The sequence below is a fragment of the Empidonax traillii genome, unplaced genomic scaffold, assembly GCF_003031625.1.
Source record: "Empidonax traillii isolate 1590-97213 ecotype Southwest subspecies unplaced genomic scaffold, ASM303162v1 scaffold62:size2133460, whole genome shotgun sequence".
NCBI classification, from domain to species: domain Eukaryota; kingdom Metazoa; phylum Chordata; class Aves; order Passeriformes; family Tyrannidae; genus Empidonax; species Empidonax traillii.
Window position 1 is genome coordinate 760848 of NW_020955255.1, and position 16840 is coordinate 777687.

Here is a 16840-nt window from a genome sequence, read left to right on the forward strand (position 1 = left end):
TTTTTTTAAAGTTTGTATTAAAATGCTTCAAACTCTTTTTTTGCATGGACAGACAAAAGATCAGCTGTTCTTACACAATGGTCTGTGAGTTTCTTGCATATAAATACTATGTAATGGTGCAAACTACAGAGCAGAGTCTACAAAAAAAATAGGATTGGCAAGGAAATGTTTTTAGTGGTCTAGATACATTTGATTTGTTATTGCTAATAGAGCTGCAGATTCGATGGCTTTGTCTGTAACAATGTTACATGATCTGAAGGACACAGAGTGGAATACTTCTCTGTTTTATATCTGTTGTATCTTTTCCTGAATGACTAAAACTCAAGGTTTTTAATGTTGCGCACTTTTTCTTTATGTAGACTGTGTAGCTGTTTATTTTTTATTATGTCTTTTTGATTTGCACCAAGGGTAATGGGAAATTCGGAAATATAATTTAATGCAGACATCCCAGTCAGTGCCCAAGAGAAAGAATATTTGATTTACAAAGCATTAATTCTTGTTTTCTTTTTAAAATTAATCAAATTCTCTCAAAAACTAGCTTACAGAAATTACTTGGATCTATACTGATCTTTTGGTTTTTAAGAACAATTTCTCTTTTCAACTGATTTTAACCAGAGATGGTGAAAAAACTCTTTTCTTGTCCCTAGGTTTCACCAGTTTAACGTAAATCATCTCTAGAACTGATTTTAAAATCCTTGGGATCAGAAGTATCCTCAGTTTGAGTGGCTTTTTTCTGTTTCACTAAGGTAGAGAAGTCATTTAAACTAATCTCAGATAAATGGATTCTAAAGTGGCTGTGTAGGTAAGGGCCTGAACTAGTTCAATTGCATTTATTTTAAAATAAGCCTTTAGTAAACTTCATGCAAGATTGCGAGTACAGGCCCTAAGTCTTTCCCTTTTGTTGGGAAGGACAAATGGAAGGGAGAAGGAAATGTGTAATCTCTATAGCCAGTCTTAGAAGAAATACACTTGACTGTGATTAGACTGAAACTTTTATTTGCTTCTCAGACAAGATACAGTGTGATAGACAGAAGAAGACAGCCTCATCTTCACATCTCTGGAACTTCTTTAGGATTATGAGAGTCATTACTGCTGTTTTCCTTCTTAACAAAGTCATACAAATAGCCAGCTAATATCCCTGTTCCTGAATCCCAATCTCTCCCATATATCCTTGCTATCAAATGCCCAGGTTGTTTCTTCAACAGTCAGAACCTCTGTTGCTTACAGCTTTGACAGTTCACTTCTTTCTCAGTACCAAAACACAGAGCAAGTACAGAATTTGTAGATAGCATCAAACAAAGGGGTCTACTAAATAGTTCACTAATTAAGATTCACTGCATAACATGTCCCTGAGTTAAATAGTTAGAATCTGGGACTCTACTGGAGGAGCTTGATCATAAGTATCTGCTTTGGACACTGTTGCTGTCACTATTTGGTTCTGATTAGACACTTGGACCGACATAATACTGCACATTTTGTGACCTGACTTCATGTTTCCAAAACCACGAGGACACCTTATGATGGATCCAGAGGCAGAAATCAAACAGCTTGGGCTTTCACGGTGCTGGAGTGAGCTCTGTGCTCAGCTGTGCCAAATAAGCAGTGGGCTTAAAACTTGGGAATGCAGATTGCCACTGCTATCACCACCCTGTTACACAGAATTCCTCACTAGCAGCATTTTAAAAGGATAGGGAATGTCAGATAATCCAGCATTAAACACAGTCTCACACTAACTGCTAAGTAGCACAGACTGTATTGATCCATCCTGGGAGAGCAGCACTTGCTTGGCCACTGGGCTTCCCTTCACTGTGGCTCGACAAGAGACCTGTGTCTTCTCTGCCATGGGAGGGTGACATTCATGGGCTAGGATAGTAAGAAGGCTTTGTGTGAGTTGATTTAATTGCAGTATGGCGTATCTGTTAGAGGAAAGGTTTATGAATAATAAATGTTCTCCCATTAAAAGCAAGATCAGGTTTTCCTCTGCAGCTATTTGACCTACAATCAGTTCTCCATTATTTTTTTCAAATTTCAATTGCTTTTATTTTTAAAACATGGGGATTTATTTTCCATTTACAAAATCATCATACATAGCAATGCAAGTCAGGAGACAGTTGGTAAGCCATATTTTGCTATATATGCAATAACCACCTCAAGTGCTATGAAGCAGGTATATTAGGAAATGATTTGAGGAGAGAGTTTCAGTATTCGAAATATGTTTTGTCCCCTCTTTAGAAGATGGAGTGCAACATCTTAGTATTGTTATTCACGAAAGACTTGTGTGTAAGAAAGTTTGTGGCAGGTATAGAAAACAAACTGGATCATTGTAGTCAGAAGTAGCTGGGATTAAAATTTCATACAGCAATTTAACAGAGCATTCTTCCCCTTTATAGACTTCAGAGACACTTTCAAAAAGAGCCCGCTTGTGTTTTAATTTCTCATTAAAAATGCTGAAACATTTCAATCCTTCTTCAGCTGATTCCATAGCACTATACTGTTTTTTAACATACCTGGATCCAACAATTTTTTTTCAGTACAGGTATGAAATTAAAAAATTAAAACAATTTTATTTATGGAGATAATCCTGCACTCACTCCATACTAAAAGCTCCTGAAATGTCTAGCTGCATCTTTCTGATGACCTGAGGTACAGGTCATTACTACAGGCTTACAGTGAGGCTGAAGTATTTTGTTTTTAATTTAAGTAAAGTTTTTTCAAAGACCAAATGTATCAAAATAAGATATATGTTGGATTTTTTAAAAATCTTTTTCATTGTCTCTGTGATTTACCACGTCACATTGGTGATTCGTTAGATTTTTGCAAGGCTTTGAAAAAGGTGTATATTTTTTAGTCATCTTGCTGCAGGAAATTAAAATGGGAAACAATTATAAAAAATTCCGGTGGAAAGAGAAAATGTGTTACGGAAAAAGCAATAAAAGTGTAAAAATATTAAAGTAAAAATCACTTCACAGTAGCCTGTATGATTCAACTGTAGATCAATATTGTGTAGTTAATGCATTAGCAGTAGAGCATTAATTTGCAATTACAGCAGGTGATCTGATCCTCTGTGTTCTGTCCATTGACATAAATGACCTTTTGTTGAAAGAGATTCTGTAGTCATTATTTCTAGCAGATATAACAAAAAAAAAGATAGAACAAAGGGCTACTTTCTGAAGTATAGCTGTGTCATGATGGAACCTTTTGGCATTATATTGTGGTATGGAATACTTTTGTTAGTCTGCAACATTGATCATTGTCATGTAAAGAATCTGGGTACTTTTTCGAAGAAATTTCTTTCCTTGTGAAGTATGGAGGTCACACATGTCCCCTGTTGCAGACATGGGTGTCTGTAACACTTTCTACACAGCAGCAATTTAAAATCCACCCATATAATGCTGCTTCCCAGCAGGGCAGCCTATAGCTTTGCCCTGATCCCTGCTTGAGACCCACCTTCATCTCCCCCTTATCCTGGATGGGACATAGTGCCTTGCAGTTCTGCTCCTATGGGTGCTGTGCTCTTGTCCCCACCATGTTGTATTCAGCCCACATGTACCTGCTGCCTCTGGCCTTGCACCATGACCCTCCTCATCTCTCAGGCAAGGAAAGAAGGTGGAAATGTACCCCACCCCAGCAGCAGAGCTGCCATGAAGTTGGATCTGCCCCATGCCCTTCTCTCCTGCCCAACACCGGTCGTGTGTGAGACCTCAGGGATCTGAGGAAGAGCAAAACCATTCTGGAAGTATGGCAGTCCATGCTAGCAAAGCAACAGCACTGGGTTTTGCCTCTGTAAGATAATCTCTCTCTCTCTAGTGCAGAACACAGTTGTTTTTATGAGACTGCTTGTGGTTTTTTTAACATTTTCAAGGAGCCTTCTTGTTGGTACCTCTTTGGAGCCAGTGTCTCAAGGGACTCAGTACAGTTTGATTATTGTTTTTTCTTCAGCAATCTTTTTACTGAAGTGTTTAGCAGACAGATTTTTATAGCAGCAGGATGGCCCTTTGTGTGTGAATAAACAGGCTTTTCCATAACAAAATAGTGGGACTTGATCTCTGAGAGAGCATAGTTATTGTATTTGTGCAAATGTGAAATAGTGTAAGGAACTCTTCTACATTGAATAAAAAGCCCTGAGTATCAGAAAATAAAAGTAAGGCTCTGAAAATATAGTCAATGTGAAACAAGAGGGGGAAAAAAAATACCTTTCATGAGCACTATGTCTCGTCTTAATGTTTAGATGCTACCATTTTCTCCCTCTCAATCTCAAAAGGAATCAAAAAAGCCAAACAAAACTTGCAAAAATCCATATAGTAAATGTTTGCTGTAATCGTTCATCATGTTTTCTCCCCTTTAATTTTCATTAGGACCTGATGCAATTTTTCTATACTTTTTTTACGGCTACAGAACTGCGAAGTAGAGAGCTGGTTCTCCATGCACTTCATTACAGTTCTTTTAACCTGTCTCAGTGTCTGTTGAAGTCAGTGAAGATTGATATTTGAGTTAAGTGAGAACTAGATCAGGCAAAAAAATTCTCATCCAGGAATTATTTTTTGTGCCATTTAATGGTATGTGCAGCGAAGAACTAAGAGAGATTCTAATAATGGTAGTGCAGAGCAGAGCAGTGATGGAGGTTGGCCCTATGTTTTAAAAGTCCAGGTTAAGTTTATACTGATAACAATTGGGAAAAAATATTTTGTGTTGCAATGAATAGCTGTGATTTTGAATGCAGAGGAAGAACTCAGTCTTTTCTTGTGTCCTGCCTCAGCTCTGTATGAGGAGAATGAGGTCAGGTGGATTGTTGCAAGTCTTAAACAGCCACGGGGTGCCATTGCTGTGGCAGAGCAAGGCTGTGCTTCTCCTGCCTGACTTTCAAAAAGGTGGAAGGTTTTGCTCTGTGCCAGGTAGAGAGGGCTCCAAGGGTGGACAAGCCCAAGAACAGGGACACTTTGGCACCAGATGGACACTGTGAAGTTTCTGACACAGGCTGTGGCTCAAGAGGTGGAAGAAGAAAACCTTTCTGTACAAAGCTGTCCACGGCACAGCAAAATTAAGGTGCTGGAGCCAGGTCTTCTATCACCGTTTAAATTGATGAGTGAAGAATAAGTTGCTGGATGCAGTAACAGGCTGCCAAAACGATATCAGACAAGGTTCAAGGGATGACTATTTACACTCACCAACAGTTTTAAGGAAAAAAAAAGGCCACTTAAGGCAAACCCACTTTTCAGATATAAGTCCTTTGATTGAGATAAGTGTAGTTTCCTGTAGAAACAGTAGGTTTTGGACCATATTCCCAAAGCAACTCGATATGTGTTTGTACCTCCATTTGAGTAATTTGGTCACATTTGAGCTTTGCGCCCATTTTCACTGAAATTTGCCAGAAGATAGAAAGTATTTTGCTCTAACAAGTTTTGAGAAAACCAAAACTCAGGCAGAGGAGAGAGCGTAACTGCATTCCTCCACTGTAAGCACCAGCACACTATGAGCTCACCTTTATTAGACCTCTGAGAATCCACATGGGACAGCGCTGTTAGGACTGTGTCAGCCACAGGAAAGGCTTTAATTGGCAGTCACACCTTATTAGACGTCAGAGAACCCAACCAGGAGACACAGAGCTGCTGGAAGCCAGGTATCATTAGCTCTGCTGCTCACAGAGCTGCGCACTGAAAAAAGTCTTCAATGGATGCAGCACTGAATGGAGTGGCCCTTCTCTGCAGAGCTGAAATTTGCAGTACATGCAGAAACAAAAGAGGGAACAAAGTGCTGTTTGAACATGTCAACATGAAATATGAAGAAAAATGAATGTGAAAGAGAGAAAATAGTTGGGACAGACATACTCAAGCATTCACTTGTGAAAACATTTCATTATTTTCTGGTTTTTTAACTAGCCCAGTGCTAATTACAGAAAGTCAAGCTGTTCTCAACTGTCTTTGCTAATAAAAAAAATTAATTAGAGGACTGCCACACTTGCTCCATTACAGATGATTGAGGGGAAAATTGCTGATTGATAATGAGAGTTTTCTGTGAGAATTCCTTTTAATGGAAATCAGAATTTGTCAAACGAAAACAATTTAGAAAATTTTTTTCTTAGAGTTGTAAAAAAGGTCAAATTAGAACAGGTTTTCATTATTGATTTTTACTTATATTATCTTGCCACTTTTAATGAAAAGTTACAATATTCAAATCAGCACATTGTAAAGTTACAAACTAAGCGCTAATAATGCCTTTTATTTTATGCAGTTCTGCATTAGTTTTAAATTTTATTTGGAGCTGCTTAGGGGATTTATCTAATAGTTTTCCTTTATTTCTAGTAAATGAAGTCTGCATAGATAGGATTGTTATTTCATAAATTTGTAAGAATGAATTAAAGCTCATTCTTTAACAATTGCAATTTGTCATTCTCATAATGAATTCTCATGCAAGGTAGGTTTAACTATCACTGCATGGTAATAATTATTTACTAACAATGAGGTCTTAATTGAGCATCAGCTCAAATGCTGTCCTATACCAGTCACTCCCAGCCTCCACAGGGGATTTGTTCTCCTGGGGATGCTGGGTTTGCTTCTCTTTCTCCCTCTGCCTGGGTATCTACCCTGCTTCCCTGGGTCTGGTGACATAGGGACTTTAAGAGTTGAGGGGATTTGAAGAATAGTTGCTTTGGCAACGTTTTCTCCATCTCTCCCCAGGATCCACAATATTGCCTGCCTTTCCAAAACTCAGTACTGCTGCACCTATTTTTTCATGCGGATTCACACTATTGATGTGGATTCATGCTGCCACTATCTTATATGAACATTCACAGAACTGTCCTCCATGTAGATAAAAGCACATGGTGTGAATTGGCATCGAGTGAGCTTTGTTTAAAGTTTACAAAGTAAATGCAACATGGAGATGACCCTTCACAACAGGCTTGGTTAATTGTTGATGAAATAAATTGTAAACAAGTTGTTTTACGCAGCTCAAGTTGCTTCCAGACATGAAGCTCTCTCTTGTAGACAGAGTTCCCCTTGTGTACCAGTGTGGAGGTGACGGGAAATTGAATCTGAAAGTGTAGCCAACTCCTTATTGGATATTGAAAAAAAATAGAACAAAAGATAAGCACAGTGAAAAATTCTGTTTCTTATTTTCTTTCTACCATCTCCAGTAATTACTTAAGAAAATTCCTGTGGGTTTTATTTTGTTTTTCTTTTAAACATTATTGGTCACATAAAGAAAATGTATGTATAAGAAATGTTCCTTTCTGTATCATAGCAGCTCTGTTGATTTTTCAGTCAGAGACAGTATCTGGCAGTGAAAGGAGGAAGAGAGAGTAAGCAGTGGAGGAGACTGTGCTCAGGGAAGGCATGGTCCTGAATCCTGCACTGGCACAGGAGTGCACTGCTGGGCAGCTCAGCTTGGGCTTGGTGCTGGACTAGCTGCAGTTTGGTCACTGATCTGTTGGTTTTCCCAGTGGTAGAAACGTGGTAAGGAAGGAGGGAACAATCTGGGAATATGACCTATGATGCCTTTTCAAAGTTTTTTTCCACCTACAGCACAAGCCCCATGACACAGGCTGATCTGGCTGATGAGGACTCGTTTTATCCACGCAATTAGAATAGAAGAAACAAACAGAGAAAGCATTTTTCTGAAGCTGGCATTTTGGAAGCTGGCAGTACATTTAACAAAGGGTTTAACTTCCTTCAATATCCTGAGTTGTGTTGCTGCTTTTCTTGCTGATATTTGTTATTTGGACAGAGATAGGTAAAACAATCCCTAAGGAAATGTGGAAGTGGGTTTTTTATCTCAGACACGAGGGACTCAGAGGGTCAGAACTATTTTATTCACACGAATTTCACTCCTCAATGGACCCAGCAGCTGCTGCACAAATTCTTACAGGCAGGCTGATAAAGGATGAAAGTAATTTTAGCTGAAATAAAATGTGAGAGTACTAGAGGGAAAGACTTGCAAGGATGAGGGTTAATCATTGCAGGACTGAACTGAGGTTCCAAAATGGAAAAATTTCTGTTTGATTTTGAGAGGTCTGCAGCTTTGAAAATCCTGGTCACAGGAGAATATCCCTCGTTAGCTGGTTGTCATTAGGATTTTTTGAAAATTTCTTTGAGGAAACTGTTTTTCATTGACAAATTTAATTTAATCAAAATAGATCTGGATTCAGGTCCCTGCTGTGTCTGATTCAGAGTGTCCTGGGATGAACACTGAAGGTCTACCCTGCATCCATTATGCATTAATGAGCCTGACTATTGCCAGTGGTGAAGAAATAGTTATTCTGTCAGAGGGAAATCTAAGCTTGGAAAAGTTTTCCAGTTTAAACTGATAATCAAAATTCTAAAAATGTGTGGAATTAGCACATTTGGAGAAAAAATATATTATTTGGGTGAATCAAATCTCTTTTTCATTCTTTTCGCAACGTATTTTAGTTTTGACCTTTTCATTCCAATTAACTTGGATTGCAAAATAGATATTTTCTAGTTAAATGGAGCCATTGCATTCCATGTTGTCAAACAGCACATATTGGTAATTCTGGAACTCTTTTCCACACATTTTTTAAGAGCAACATCCTTTTCTGAAAAGCGTGCTTCCCTAGAGCACCGCTCACTTCTGACAAACACACCTCTCCAAAAATGGGATAACAGACCAACTCCATTCCAGAGATGATGGTGTTCCTGTTGGCTAGCTCTCAGAAAACAAAATCTTAAAACCACTGCTAACTTCTGCATGATGCTACTTGATGGCTTTTATCATCAAACCACCAGATCAGAGTGACTTTACTGGTACCTGCTTTAGAAATTTCTTTGGAGCTGGAGGATATGACTCACAGAAGTGGGTCAAGTAAATCTGCATCTACCTCACACAGCTGGTGATGCTGTACCAGCAGCTGCAGAATCACTGGGAGAGCTGAAGGGTTTCATTTTCCACAACAGTACTTACAAGAAAGAGGCGCAAGATCTTTAGGTGTTAATAAATGAAATATTTAGTGATATTCAGTATATATTTAAAGATAGTTGTAGAGCCTCTCTATGTGATTGGATTTTTTACTCAGGGGAGTTAGTTCATCGACTTTCAAAGCTATCTTTTATTTTGTAGATCTGCAGTACAATGATACAATTTGCTATAGATGACTGATTATGAAGCTGTTTCCCACACTCCTCAATGCTCAAGGCATGTGGAATCATATTTGTTTTCTTAGGAAAGATGATCACGATCAGCATTTTTATCGGTGTGTGTGCCCACCTACTGCATAAAGGTCCACTTTGTAGTTCCAAGAACTGACAGAATGCTTTAGTGAGATAAGGAAATATAACCATTCCTCTAGGGGTGGTTGACAGCAAAAAAACCCACAATTACCTCAGGGAGCCTTCTGAAAATTCTTGATTTATTCTGCATTTCGGCTCTCAAAGACATGGGATACAAAATTGCATCGTTCAGGGTCCCTTGATAAGAACCAGTTTCCCACTCCCAAACACCCAGTTTAGCTATTTAGATCAAAGATACATTAATTGGCAGTGGAGAACTTAAGGGGAGGAAAAATAGATTTGAGTAGGCTAGGAATTAATGCATTGGATAACATTCCTAAAGGATCCCTTATAGTGCTCTTATCTCCTGCTGTGCCCTCATCTGATAAGTGGCTAATGGATTCTCGACTTTTTTCTCCTCCTTCATTGCTGACCGCTCACAACTGCCCAGGGTTGCTGGAGTGCAATACATGAACAAGATCTATCTTGCAGCCCCCAAAATTCAGGATCTCTGTGCCAGGAAGAGCAACCATCACCTTGGTGCTAGGGAAGGTTCTCAATACAGCCTGTCTCAGGAGACTGCTGGGGCTACAGCAGATGCCATCAGGCTCTTCTTGCTGTCTTTCTCCTTCTAACTAATTTTAAGCTCTGTTATTTACTGGCATAGCCTATACTTTTGATTAGAATCGCAATTTGTCTCAAACTTGTCTGATGAACGCACTTGAGGTATAACAAACAAAACATCTGAAATACTTCACTGATTTACTGATACCCACATGGCACTGGACCATATAATCTTTTTTTTTTTTTTTTTTTTTCTGTAATACAGGTTTCTTAAGTCCTCTGTGAATGGTTGCCTACTTTTCAGAGCCTGGGGTTATTAGCATCTTTGAATGTTTCTTCTGTGTGTTACCTCTCTAAGTGTCACTAGTGAGCCCTCAGCTCATTAGGACTTAAAGTCTAGGACTCAGTAAAAAAAAGATTAGTCGGGGGTTTTTTCCCATAATTCAGACAATTCATAGGTGTAATATTTGAGTCCTTCAAACTGCTTTCTGAAAGCTGTACTAAACTCTGGAACCAGTAGCAGTTCGTTAGTTCATATATTAGTTCAATTCTAATGTTTTAAAAAGGCTATCAGCTATCATCCAATTTAGTTTTGCATCTTGATCCAGTATCTGAAGACTTGTTAAGTAACATCCCATCTGCTAACCTATATCTCTAGAGCCATTTAAGCAGCTAATGTGAGTGAATCAAATCATTCCATCTGTACTATATCAATATTTTGGAAGCTTTCTCTTACTTACAAATTTGTTCTTTAAAACAAAGAATCTTGGGGTTTTTTTTCCAGAGTGCACCACATTGTCTGATAATCCAATTCCCCTAATGTTCTTAATACTACAGCCCTCTAGCAGAAGTCATAATTGCCGATAGAAAGGATAATTTAGGCTACACATTTAATGCACTGGTAATGCAGTGTTCACTGAAACATGAGGAAGAGGAACCATCATTATACAGGCATCCTTTCCATAGACATTGGTATCCTGCAGCTTGTAAGTACAGAAACCCCTCTCAGAGGAGATTCTGTCTGCACGCTCTCACATGGCAGCTCTGGCCACATTATTATGAGTACTGTGTCAGACAACCAGTGCAGTGTCTACTGCTTTTTACTTTGGAGATCTGGGCATGTCTAAATTGCTGTACAGAAGCTAGAAAACATGTCTTTCCATTTCCTTAGGCATATAGATTGCATGGACCAGAAAGATCTTCCTTTAGTCAATTTTTTCTAGTTGCTTTTGAGAATAAATTTTAAATTGTAGGTGTGCCTTACCCAGATTACCATAATGCTCTTGCCCACTAGAACAAAATTAATCTTCTTAAGGTTGCCAATTCTTATGGATACCCAGGTGGGCACAAACAGAATTCTTCCTGAAGCATCTTGCATTCATTCACAGCTTCAGTCTTTTTCCAGCAGAATCTTAATCAATAGACACTAGTCAAGAAAGCAGTAGCTTCAACTATACATTAAATAACAGCTCAGGCATTCATAAATGTTTCTCTAAGAGGAAGGTGAATTTATGTCTTCAATACTTATCAGGAAGAATTTTTAATAGAAAAAGAAACCTTCTATAAAAAGATTATTAATGTTAAAATTGAAACTATATTATAATAAAAAACAATGAACCTTTTGCTTATCATTTGGGCATACCAGTAAAAATATTTCAAAGGGAGTCAACCAAATTAATGGAAAAGCAAAATTGTTAATGCATTGTAAAACCTCTCACAGGTATCTCAGAGGAATAATAGTTGTTTATCCCCTTGGTATGGTAAGATTGTTAGAAATTTCAAAGTCAAAGGATAATTTCCTAATCGGATGACTTTTTGAGAGCTATTTCATTTACAGATCCTGTGCAGTTTAGAACTAGAGCTGAAATAAGTCTCCATCTTCTGGGGAAGTAAGATGGTATTCTGCTAAATGCTAGAATTCTATCATTTGGAGGGAAAAAAGGCAAAAAGAAAGCAACCAGTGAGACCTAAGAATATAAAAGCATTTGAGATCTCAGAAGGAGTTTAAATCAATGCACTGCCACAGTTACAGCACAGATGAAAGAGCCTGCTGTCTCAATTGCCAGGAATCTACTTAGAAACTCTCACTTTGATTTTTTTTTTTTTTTGGTAGTCCGTTACATTACCACTAAATGCAATATACAGAGACATCACCGCTTTGATGTTGTACAGCTACAACAAATGGAAACTAATATGGTAGAACAGTCAAGCTTTGTGATTTGCGTTTGTATATACAAATATATACCCATCAATCTTCTTACTTCTAGACCCTGTATCACTGCCACCCATCTGCCTCCTTACTGTTACTTCTGTTTTCATAAAAGTGACAATTATTTTGTACCCATATTCTGAAGATATATATATATATATTTCAGAGGGGTGTAAAAATCAAAATTTTCTCCAAGCTATTGTCTCAAATTTCTCATTTGCAAAGGTTTCTAATAGTGCTTTGAAACAATTTCAAATTGGAGCACAACTGATTCCAGACGTGACAGGATTCTTGTTCTCTCAGATCTTGTCACACCAAGAATACTTACACTTCTTGCAAAACAGCACATCATTGAACAGGTCAGCTTCTCTGACCTGCTCCAGCCTTTTGCAGTGAACTTGCAGTATATGAGATTATACACAATACCTCCTGATAGGTGAAAGTAGTGTAGGGAAAAACTGACATAAATGTGTCTAGATCTGCATGTCATCTGCAGCCTCTACTGAAATCCCAGCTATTGATGGAATAGATGGGCTGGGATTCATTTTTGGCACCATATTCCCCACCATCACCTGTCCATGTATAATAATGAGTTTATGTAAAAACTGAATGTCATGGGGTAAGAGACAGTGGACAGACTAATTCCTGAAGAGGACTTCATTGTTTCCTCTGCAAGTGTTACAGGGAAGATTTTCTCCTCTGGAACGTCTGCTAGTGGGGAAAATGTAAGGACAGCACTGAATAGGAATTTCTTTGTGGGGTGATCTGTCTGGAAATGCTTCAGGCACTTTGTCCGGGTTCTGCATAGTTGGCACAGGTCTTCCACACAGTCTTCCAGGATATGCCAAAGTGTGGACAGGAACCACATCCATTTTTGTGGAGAGTGAAACAGAAATAAAATGCAGTGTCTGGGTATTTTTCCCATTGCTTATGGAAACATAAGCTATAGACAAAACTGAAAGGTCTTACACAGCCAGAGCTCTCAGCAAACAGTGCAGGGGATTTGCCCCAGTGAGCTCTTCGAAAATTGACATCTCTTTGTTGTGTAATGATTCTGCTGAAAGCAAAGGCATTTACAATGTTTTATGACTGATGTGGTAGTACTTGTCACCAATAATGAACTTTTTCTTCGAAATATGTAAAATAAAAGTTTCAGATTCATGTGAATGATTAATGGCAATCATGTAACCTGTAAAATTTTTTTTACACAATAATAATCTCTTAACAGTATATTCCAATTCCTCAAGTAAGACTTATAATGTCTCTAGATCCTGTGATAAAGTTAGACTCAGCTTTTATGTTTATTTAGTAATAGAGCAGACAGGTCATTTCTTATGCAAGACATCAGCAGGGACCTTTGCATGCCTCTCCCATCATTGCATTTTGCAGAGCAGTTTTACTTAGAGCCTTAGCCTGTGATTCATTTCACATCGCCATTCCCCAGTGAGATCGTTTGGTGTATGTTTAATTTACCAACAGCAAAGCAGGCATTGTGTCTTTTAGTATCTCAGACATGTCTGTATAGATTAGAATTGTAACCTACAGTTGCAACTTACGCTGTTCAGTTTTAGATTTCAGAATACTGAGAGGACGATGTAGTTGATCATGCATAGCATGTTGGCCTGCTTGTCTGCTTTGGAACATGAGAGGCAATCATTGGAGTCTGGATCCGGGAGAAAGAGAAGGAGATCCAATGTTAAAAATTAAATTGTAGGAGTTCTACTGCAAGGAAAAAGCCAGGGAATGGAGTAAAACCAAGCTCGTGCAAAATTATCTCCCTGCATATTAGTGCAATATGAGTAATACAGGTTTCTAAACAGGAAGAATGTAGCATCTTTCTCTTCTAGTCCAAGTTCTGGTCCAAAGTTAGAGACCAACACAAGCAAGACAGTAGGAAAGCACTCGTGAGCAGGGCAGCTGGCAACTTCATTGTGACCCGGACCCCACTCTGTCCTGTAGGACTCTCACAGGGCCAGTCACACATCTTTCACAGAAAAAAGATACTTTCTACCTAAATGTTTCAGGTGAGAGGCTGGGTCAGTGAATAGTCTAATGTTAATTTACTCATTAAGCAGATTCACTTGGATTATTTATGGTTAAGTGATATTAAACAGGTGCAACCTCTGCTATGTGAAGTGCCAGCACTACTGCTTTCCAGAACTTGGGCTGATAAACCACACAAGCAACTGATCCAGAGCCACTCTGTTTCTTATACTTGTGCATAAGTGGCTTCTGTTGGCCACGGTATGCAGACCACTGCTCTGATACAACATGACCAGATGCGTGTTCTCAACTGTGAAGTTGCAGTTCTCTTAGATTTTTGCTTCAGGGTCTAAAGGGAAGCATGTTTCGCTGTGCTTAGTTGCTGAAAGCATGATGCTGAGGAGAAGGGCTGAGCGGGCAGAGCTGGCTGCAGCTGTTTCATGTGTGCAAGGCATGGACAGCAGCAGTTACACAGCACTTCTCGCCTTTATCTCCTCTTGAGGTGGTTTGATAAGACATTAAATGAGAGGTGGTAGAAACCAAAAGGTAGTTCCATTTTAAATACAGCCATGGATGTGCTGCAGAAGAGGGGGTCAGGCTCAGCGTTTAGCTTTGCGAGGGAGGGGAAGCGTGTTCCCAGTGCAGCAGCAGGAGCAGAGTGGGGCATTAATGATGTGTGGAGAGCGGTCGGTTCAGTTCTGCTGCAATTTTTCCGGATGCGTGAGTTTGAGTCTCACCTGGTCTATTGCCCTGCCACTTCTCTTGCGCTGAAAAGAGGGCACAGTGTCATTTAAACTGGTGATTCAGAGGCAGCCAGGTATGATGCTAAAAACCTCTCTCTGTGGTGTAGAAATTGTCATGGCTGATGGGTCAGGGTGACCTTTTATCTTCATTTTGTTCACCACCTTTTAAAATGCAGCAAAGGCTTCTACACTGATTCATGGAAGATACTGTAAGCCTAAAATATAAATCTCACCATCTGAGAAATTTTGAAGCTCAGAATTTTGGAATTTGCCAAAAACATAGCAAAACTATTTCTGTTGGTTTTGTACATTTTAATATTTGAATCTCTAGTTCTAGGAAAGGCCCATAAACATGAGCACTTGCTTTTGTCACAATTAAATAAGTGAAAGGCACATCTTTGGCTAATTATGTAAACCACTGGGCACCATAGTCGCAGAGCTTCTACAGAAGAGGAGGATCATTTGAAACCACTTGTTTGTTTGAAGTCCTTCCATTTCAAATAACATTTTTCTTTAGTGCAGAAATTTACATTTTTCCTAAAAATTGCATTTTGCCTTCAGTACTGGAACTTACTTGGCTTTCCAGGGAAGACAAACAGTGCACTGCACATAGACTCACAGGGATCAAGTGTTAACTCTTAGTGTGGTATTATCTTCTGCACATTTTTATATTATTGCAGTTCATAACACTGCAGCACAAAATAGAAAACAGTAAAGCCTCTTTATTTATAAGGTTATTACAGGTATCCTCCAGTGTATCTCATGTGTATACATCCTGTCAAAATATTTCAAGATTTTGACAACAGTGTCTGAACTTGTTTCAAGTGACATGACATGGCTTTTAACTGTATTTTTTTATAGTTTCAGTGTTTTCAAGAATAGCTAATAAAAGTGTTACCCATGCACAAAAAAAAAAAAAAATTCCTTGGTGAATGAAAAGGTTTAAATAAGCATCAGTAAAATTTTGCAATGAAAAACCTGTATGGGAAATTATTATGATGCTCTCTATAATTGCTATAAGAAAAAAACAAAAACAAAAACAAAAAAACCCAACCAACCAACCAAACAACAAAAAAAAAAACCCACAACTTGAAGACTGTGGAAGGCATAACAGACCTAATTATTGCCCACAGTGCTTCTTCAGAGAAGGATTTTGTGTAATGTAAATGCAGTGCATAGATAATGTTTATGTGCTTATTTTATAATTTGCCTTTATTTTTTTCTTGTACAGCTGTAGTGTATGGTATTTCCCAATGCAATGTGTACCTGTCTTCTGGATTGCAAATTGTATTGTCATTTCTGAAATGTGAAAAACAGTCATATATTTCCTTATTTTTCAAGTGTTGATGTCAATTATGATCTAAGGTATATTGGATGTGCATGTGCACACATTCGTGTTCTAAAATAGATGACTGTTTTATTGTTGTGTTCACTCTGTGTGCATGGCAGTTATTATCAAGAGCACTCTTTTCAGCTTTTGAAAACACTGACGCATCTGGAATTTAAGAGCATTTCCAGAGACTGACAATTAATGGTACTCAATCAGCCCTGCACCTCGTCACTGATGGCTGATTAGAGTTTAGCTAATGAGAAGGTATTCAGGGAACAGTCAGAGTTTTTGTATTCGGTTGTCAGTTTGGTTGGGGATTGCTGTGGGTTTAAGTCTGAGCTGATATCCACAAAATGGTCCAGAAGAATCCATGTAGATAGACTATTCTCTGCTATGAGTAGTTTTGTAGATCAGGGATCACTGGTTTTAATGTTTATAAATTTGTATTGCTATCTCTGTTTCTAAAGTGTCTAAAATAAAGTGTCCTGGCCTCCCAGTAGCTCTAAATGGCACATGGTGATTAACAGAAGGGGACTATTCTGATCTGTGCCTGGCAGTGCTTACCCGTACTAACAGGTTAGCTTAATGGGTGCTGTTAGCTGAGACACTACCATTGGATCCAGATTCATCTTGAGGGTATCCAGGGAAAGGACAAGAGGCAATGGGCACAAACTGGAACACAGGAAATTCCACTTAAATATAATACAAAATCTGCAAGGGAGACTGAACACTGGACCATGTCCCTCAGAGGTGTAGTCTTTGTCTTTGGAGATACTCAGATCCTGACTGG

General features: G+C 38.6%; 1 protein-coding gene across 1 annotated transcript in view; it reads left to right on the plus strand.

Annotated features, from left to right (window-relative positions):
* Positions 1-16840, plus strand: part of DPYD (dihydropyrimidine dehydrogenase) — a 314495-nt gene that overhangs the window by 252525 nt on the left and 45130 nt on the right. The window lies entirely within an intron of this gene.